General features: G+C 56.8%; 1 pseudogene; it reads right to left on the minus strand.

The window, feature by feature from the left end:
* Window positions 1-531: 531 nt before the first annotated feature.
* LOC137770339 (cyclin-dependent kinase 20-like) lies at window positions 532-7,228 on the minus strand (annotated as a pseudogene).
* Window positions 7,229-8,481: the final 1,253 nt, after the last annotated feature.

Raw genomic sequence — 8,481 nt, forward strand, 5'->3', positions numbered from 1 at the left:
ATTCCTGGGTCCTGATTGCTGCCAACTCACCTCCAAAAGGGAGCTCTGTCACATGAAGCAGCTAGCAATCCCCCAAGACTAAAGTCGCCATGAATGGGGCCACTTTCCCAGTGACCACAGAGAAGCAAGGGCCAGGGGATGATGCTACCTCAGCCACTTCCCTCAACTGGAAAGGAAGAGGGGCAAACGTCACGCAGAACTACCGGGCGTTTTCATAATAAATCTCAAAAGTGAACTAGTGTCTAATGTCTCTGAGAACAAAATCAAATCACACTTTCCTTCCCGCTTGGATTTCCGACATGAGGACATCCTACACTCAGCGCTCCCCCAAATGGCTCTACCAGGACTGTCCCTGACCAGGAAGGCAGCAACTAGAGAACCAGCCCCATGGCAGGCATGGCAGCGGAACTCACTGCCTCCTTCTGATGGATCTGTTACCAGCAACAGATGGGAGGCCGACAGCACAGGCCGAGGGTCCCCTCTGCTGAGGCTGGATGGCCTGGCCAGGAGCAGGACCACTGTGGTCGAATCAGGCCGGAGCAGAAGAACAAGAGGTCTGGCTTGTCCTGGGGAGGGAAGGGGGGGACACGCCGGTGGGGCCTGGCCCAACGTCTCAGCCCTCCAGGATGAAGGGCCAAATCAGCTCCGGGTTCAACAGCGACTCCTCGAGAGGCCGGTCCACGTGGAGGTCATGGACGTGGGGGGGGGGGGGGTCCTGGGGGGCCTTGAGGGCAGGTCCCCCTGGGCGCTGAGGAATCGGCAGCTCCGAGGGGTGGGCAGGCAGGGGAGCTGTGAAGAAGTACTGGTGCAGGAGGGCCTGAGGGCAGCAAGCGAGGGGCAGCAAAAGGAAACTGGTCACCTCCCCGTCCCAGTTTCAGCCACTTCCCTCCGAGGAGGAGATATGAACATTGCCCTCGAGAGGATTTTTCCTTCATCTGCTCATCGTTCAGGTGACTCCAACACCTCGGAGCGCTCACTGTTTGTGCACTGCTCCAGAGACAGGAGATGCAGCGGTAAACAGAACAAAGAGCTCTGCCTTCAAGTTTTCCACATAGTGAGGGGTGGGGGTAATAAACACGATAAAGAAGTAAGACAAACAGTGCATCAAATGATTAGTGCTGTGGGAAAGAGAAAGTATGAGGGGGGGATGAGGAATACTGGAGGGACTGCAGGCCTGAAGAATGGTGAAGGGAGGCCCCTGGGAGGTGGCGCTCAAGCAGAGACCTGAAAGGTGAATGAGTGAGGCCTAGGGACAGAAATGCACAGACCCCCAGGACATGGAGAAGCCCTGGGGCCCGAGGGGAGTGAGCAAGGGGAATGGGAGCTGGCAGAGTCACAGAGGTGATGGCCCCAAATGTGTGATGGCTGTGGGCCACTAGGACCTGGCTTCTCCTCTGAGGGAGCCCCAGGAGGGCCCTGCAGGCGAGGATGCGACAGCCTACCTGGACAAGGTCCCTCTCTCTGCCACGTGGAGGAAAGACTAAATGGGTAGGAGAAGCAGATTCTGGGAGGCAATGGGGGGTGGCGCTTAGAATGGGGACAGCAGCAGGGGGCTGAGAGGTGGTCAGTTGGCCTCAGTACACTCTGAAGGTGCTGCTGACATGGGAACTCGCCAGGGGCATGTGTAAACACACACTGCTAGTGCCGAGGGCAGGGAGGGGAGGCTGCCATGAGGCCAGATGGACAGATACACCCGACAGAGGCCCTCACACCATCAGCCATCAGCCCATGGTCCTCCCCTCCTCCCCTGCCTTCCAGCCACGACCCACCCCTCCTGGGTCCTCCTCTCCAGGCCTCTGCTCATCATTTCTCTTGGAAAAACAGCTCCCCATGCTTAAACCTGCCCTTCTCCAGGAAGCCTTGCATGACCCCAAAGTCAGTCCCAACATCCCTCCCCTCAGCTCCCACAGACTGACGGCCCTGCCTCACCACAGGGTGGAGACCCCACAGGCACAAGCCACGTCTGTTCACTCTGGATCAGGGTCCAGGACAATGCTCAGCACGTGCCAGATGCTAGTAAATTCTTGTTGAAGGAATGAAGGGACGAAGAAGTGAGTCACCAATAACCCAAGACTCGCTCTTCTGCGACGTGTGCATGCCCTTCTAATGGGCCACCCCTGGCCACCTGCCCTCTAGGGTCCGCTCTAGGGTCCACTCAGGAGAGGCACACCTGCCCTGCACCCTCCTAACCCTGGCTCCAGGGGTTCTGGTCCCAGCCCATCACAGGTTCTGAGAATCTCAACCTGCCTGGTCAAAAGGACACGGACGAGGAGGGTCAGGGCAACGGGTGTCACCTTACCTGGGAGGCTGCAATGCGCTGGCGTGGAGGGTAGAGGAGGAAATGCCCCAGCAGGTCCAAGGCCTGGGGAGAGGCATCGGGCAGCACCTCCTCCAGGGGCACGGGAGCCTGCTCCTTGAAGGAGGTCTTGTAGTCAGGCAGGTCCTTGATCTCCTGGAGGAGAAGGGGGTCCATCAGGGCCGGCAGCCAACCCGCCAGCCCCCTTAGGTGTCAGTTCTCGCTCCCTGTCACCTACCTGCTCCCATTCACTCATCACTCCCCCATCCATGCACCCCTGCTCACATGTCACTCATGACATCACGTGCTCACTCAGTCCTTCAGTGCTTCCTCCACATCTCAGGCGCCTGCTCCATGCCCAGCTCGGTTTGGATGCGTGTGTGCTGGGGACGGGTGGGAAGGGATAGGGCTTGGGCCCTGGCCCTCGCACCTCCAGCAGGGCAGGGGAGGAGGAGACCCCACGCTGGGCCAGGACCGAGGTCCGGGAAGTCAAGGAGGCATGGGGCCACGAGATAGAAGGTGCGGGGCAGGGGAGTCACTAGCTATTGGGGTAATAGAAGCCACCCGCCCCCACCCCTTCCCACTGTAGGCCCCTGCAAACCGGCCAGACTTCAGGACTGGGGGTGCCCAAGATTCGAAGCACACAGCAAAGCTGTTCAATGTCATTCTCCCCTGGGAAAAGGGGGAGCCTGTTCAACAGCTCCCCCAGGATGCAGCCCACAGCCCTGCAGATACAGAACCCAAACAACTCAGAGATCTCACACCATGGAAATAGATCTCCCCACACCAGCACCCACAGCTCACACTGTGGTCAAGATACCCACAAAGTAGCCTTCAGGCTTCATAGCTAAGGATACAGATCCCCAAACAGTCAAAGACTTCAAGCCTAGAACACAGAGCATATCCCCCTCTCTAAACAGCTCTCAGGCCTCAACTCTGGAACACACATCAACCCCTCAACAGTTCTGAGACTTCTCAGAGCCTCACATTCTGGGACACACTGCCACCTCCTCCCATTCTGGGGCAGACTCCAAAACGGCCCCCAAATCTCAAACTCTTAGGCATATACAAACCATCCTACCCCAAATAAAGGTTCAGGGCCTTCATATCCAGGGACCCAGGCCTCTAGATAGCTCAGGAACTTTGCATCCTGGGATATCACCCCCTGCATAGCAGCTTAGACGCCCCATGCCTCGGACCACCTCCCCGACCTCAGCCCAGAAGCTTCCTACTGGGACAACCACTCTGATCCCACTTGACCCCTCCCAGCTCAAAACTGTCATGGGGAGGAACACTGATCCCAAACTCCGCAGAGATACTCTAACCAGGGGAGACACCCCCATGGCAACCTAGAGCTCACAGCAGGAAAACCCCCAAATGGCTTAGAGATCTCAATGCCCAGGAGGAAAAGGTGACCCAACGACCCACACTCCCCCTTGCCCAGCCCATAGGCGTCTCACCACAGGTCGACACCCTGATCATACTGGCGGGCACCATACAGGAGTTCAAGGGCTCGGTACCACCTGTGAGAGGAGGGCAGGTGGTCACAGCCAGGTCACCGGTCTGTCAGGAAGCTGCCTCGGAAGTTCATCCTGGCCCCCACACCAGCCCCAAGAGCACTGTTTGGACAGAAGGTCCAGAAGCATCTCTTCCCAGCAGGAGGGTTGGGGCCTGTCTATTGCCAGGTCCTGCTTGGGAACTGGTCCTCCCTACCTGGTGGCCACCTGGTGCGTGTAGAGACGGCTGCCATCTGGGGAAAAGACCCGGGCCAGGCCAAAGTCCGCTATCTTGAGCTGGCCCGAGGCACTGATAAGCAGGTTGGCTGGTTTCAGGTCCTGAGAGCACCCAAAGAGGCATCAGTTCCTCCAGAGCCCCCACAGGACCTCGGGACAGGAGGGCTTGGCAGGCTGGGCACACAGGTCAGCGCAAGACCCGACCTCCTCCAGGGCCCCAGCCCTGGCCTCCTACCCATAGGCCCTGCCCCCTCTGTCCCTTTTCTAACCATGCCTTTCATCAAGGGCTGGCCTACCCACAGCCCAGCCACCCCCCTGGTCCCACCCCAGCCCATGCTGGAACTGACCCGATGTACAATGTTGTTGGCATGGCAGAAAGCGACCCCCTTGAGCAGCATCTGCAGGTAGCTCTTGACCTGCACCTGGGTCAGCGGCCTCTGGGCGTGGCGTACCACCTCAGCCAGATCTGACAGCATGAACTCGAAGGCCAGCACAAAGCCTGCGCCATGCGGGAACACGGCCTTCAGCTGTACCACCTGCAAGCGGGGCATCCCGTCAGCCTCCAGACTCACATGGCTCAGACTCTCTCTGGGACCCTCAGCCCTTGCACCAACAGAGGACCAGGCAGGCAGAGATGGTGGCATGAGATCTGAGCTCAGAATCAGGGAGCTTGGTGATCTCTTGCTTCCCTCTCCCAGGAGAAGGCAAGTCCCTACTCTAATGCTCCAGTAAACACTCAGGGAAAAGGAGGTCTAAGAAAGGCGACTTAGGGCAGTGTCTGGTCCCCCACCCAGCCCACGAACTGGAAAATCACCTGGAAACACACACACACACACAGGTGATCACAACTCCCAGCACTGGGAGAGCAGGAGACATGTCACATATACTTCCTGAGGGCCCACGAGGTCACAAGGGCAGGCTGCACAGTAGTGAACAGGAGCAAGGGCTGGTGGGTCCCAAAGGACTTGAAGGAGCTCAGGGGACAAATGACTGACAAATGACCAAACAACAAACGTATAGGGTATTTTGATGAAGATTCTGATGAAGAAAGAAGAGAAGGCATCTGGGAAGGAGCTCTGGGCCAGGGGACAGCAAACACAAGGCCCGGAGGCAAGAACAGGAAGGAGGCTGCTCTGTTCTGCACTCCTGGAGCCTAGACAGTGCTTATCACGGGCGAGACACTTAAGAAGTTGTGAATGAAAAAAGAGGCTGGAGTGGGGTGGAAGCAGATGGTGACAGTTCTTTCAGAGTGAAGAGAAGCCTCTGGAGCTTTTCTAGCCAGGGAGTGGATGATTTCATGTACATTTTTTGACTGTGGAGTGGAGGCAGTGGTGGGGGGGCGGGGGGGCAGGGGAGAATGCTGTAGTTGTTCTGATGAGAGGTGAGGATGGCCTGGGCCAGGGTAAGATCTGGAGTGTTTTGAACGTAGACTCTTCAGGCCTGCTGATGCACAGGACATGGGACCGTATCACCAGCTTCCTATGGGCCCTCCACCTCTCCCACACACAAGCTGTCAGCAAAGCCCTTTTACTTTCCTCAAAAAACAAGAATGGCCATATTGCTGTTTTTCTGATGTTGAGGGTAGTAGACACTCATTTTACAGATTGGGACAAACAAATACATTCAGATAATACCCAAAATTATAATGAAAAAAACAGCAAGAGAAAAATCCTATCACCTACAGTCAACCTTAGGAGTCTATTCCACCAGACTTTACAAGAGACATGGCACACACAGGCATGTATTCGTATATATATACAAAATATTTTCATACAAAACCAAGATGACACACACAGTTTTATAACACGCTTGTGTCACCCAATATATCAAGGACGTCTCCAGAGAATAAGAAACAAGTCAGAGTATCACCCACCCTTAGGTGGGTGGACCTACCCTTGTCACTCCCTGGGAAGTTAAGCACATCCTCTACTCAGGACATGGACAAGAGAGAATACCACAAAGAGAATGAAACTGGGTGTGTGAGGTGTCTCTCCTCGTGTGCCCACAGCCCCTCCCAGGCCTGTCACAGCACAAACCACGCCAGATGGGCGCTGTAGCCTTTGGCCATCTCCCCTACCACACTTCAGTTCTCAAGAGCAGGGTAGGGGCTGGTTTCTGTGTTGCCAGTAGCCAGTAGAGGGTAGAGTCTATGGGAGGCCCCAGTGTTAAACCGTCCTGATTCTGCGATCAGACCTGGGCCAAAGCCTCCACAGACAAGCGGAACAAGCTGAGCACCCGTAAGCTGGTGGCTGCGCCTCCTCCCCTGGCCTGAGATAGGGAGAGCCTGAACGTGCCTTGCGGAGCAGAGGACGAAACTCAGAAGGACAATATACATAAAGCAGTTAACCTGGCATGCAGAACATAACAGGAGCTCAATAGGTGGCAATTATCATTATCATCAGAAATCACCAAGTGTTTTGAGAAAAAAGGAATAAGTTAGTGAATGAGCGAACGAGTACGCGAAGAAATAAGCGAGTGAACGAGGGGGAATGAATGAGTGAAGTAACTGAGTGAATGAGGGTGAACAACAAGTGGAGAAAAAAGGGAGTGAGTGAGGGGTGAGGAAGCAAATGAGTGAACAGAGTGACTGCAGGACCTCAGAGTGGGAGTGAGTGGAGGAGGGCGGGAACCAGCACCTCAGAACACCAGCCCCACTCACATACTGACTGTCCTCGATCTCCTGCAAGGCCTTGATCTCCCGCAGGGCCTGGTTGGGGATGCCATCCTCCAGCCGCCGCAGGGCCACCTTCTTGAGGGCAACGATCTCTCCAGTCTGTTTGGGACAGGACGCAGACACTGCAGGCCCATCCCCGGCTGGAAAAGGGGATGCGACGCCGAGGCCTGAGGCCCTCGTGGGGGTGGGACGCGCCCCCCACCCCGGGCTGGAGGGAAATCAGGGCCAGCAGGCGCAGCGCTGAGCAAGCAGCTCAGAGACATCCACGCCACGCTCCTAGGGGGCACTCGCCCGAAGAAAGCACCGCTGGTTGCTGGACGCCCTCCACTCAAGAGAGCAAAGGAGGCGGGAGCACGCCACGAAAAGCTGCGGGGAGGCAGGAGCCCAAGCGTGGGTCGGGACAACGGGTAGATCTCAATGGAACCGAAGGAGGAAGGGCTGGGTGCTCACCTCCACGTGCTTGGCCTTGAAGACGATGCCGTGCGCGCCCTCCCCAATGCGGCCCAGGATGCACTACTGCTCCATAGCCCTCTGCCAGACACCCGGACCCTCTGCAATCACAGCCCCTCCCCGGCACCCGTACCTTTCCGCATTAGCCCGCCCTGCCTCCCGCGCCCAGATGCGGCTGCCTAGCAACGGCGCAGGAAAGAGCGCAGAGGCCGGGAGGCCGAAGGCAGCTACAGGCGGCGTCCAGGCCTGTCTGCGCCTTCCCCTAGGCCCTCGCCATCACGCCTCAGTGCGCTTCATTCGGCGGGAATCACCCGTGCGCAGACCGTGCCAGCGGGAGCGAGAGCCACCGCCGACCCCTCGCGGCACTGCCGGGCGTCACGTGACGAGTGACGCCAGGTTACGCAGAGGGGCGGGGGCATGTAGCCAAGGAGCAAGGCGGAACAGCCTTGGGAGCGGGCTACATAGGCGGGAGGGTGGAGCCGCTCTCCGGGGTGGAGGCGGGGCACTCAGCGAGGCGGGCGGGGCACTCAGCGGGGCGAGCGGGGCACGCGGCGGAGCCGCACAGCCGGGGGCGGGACCGCGGCGCCGAGGGCGTGGCCGAAAGGTGACGGGGCGGGGCCGGCTACTCTGGCAGGCCAGGGTACCCTCGCCCCCATACCTAGAGGTGCAAGCTTCCACCTCTGAGAACCTACAGGTGCCATTTCCACCTATGAGCCCCAAAGCCAATGATGATTGAAACGAGACGGGTTCGGGTCTGCATTGTGGAGGGAGCGTCAGTTGGCAACATGTAAAGACAACGTTTAAAGAGTAAAAACTCTGACCCGGAAAGTCCATGTCTAAGGGCTTCTCATGAGGAAACATTTGGAGGAATTTGCAGCCTGAGTGATTTTTAAGAAGTTCATGCCATGAAGGGATGTTGACAAAAAACACAATTAGCTTTTTAAACTTCTGAAAAGGTGCTGAATCTCATACACAATGAGAAAAATGTAAAATAATCTACAATTTTCCATCTTTGGGATAGCTAAAGATCTCAGATCTAACAGTCCATTTCATCTTGGAGAGGCAGCAGTGAGTGGTGGCGTGAAGCAAGATCTTAATTCCGTGCCAGGAGTTGAACCTGGGTAGCCTGGATGAAAACCAGGAATCCTAACCACCACCCCTTGGCTCTTGCCCCCTGTGAAAAATGCATTTCTCATGGAGGCAAAACTATAAAAACAGGTACAAAGTTTATTATTAGAGACACAGCACAACAACAACAAGTGGGAGAGCACACAGAGAAACAGTTTGTTTAGTTAAGATAGAAGCAAGGCAGAGATGCACACCTGGAA

The sequence above is a fragment of the Eschrichtius robustus genome, chromosome 10 (assembly GCF_028021215.1).
Source record: "Eschrichtius robustus isolate mEscRob2 chromosome 10, mEscRob2.pri, whole genome shotgun sequence".
NCBI classification, from domain to species: Eukaryota; Metazoa; Chordata; class Mammalia; order Artiodactyla; family Eschrichtiidae; genus Eschrichtius; species Eschrichtius robustus.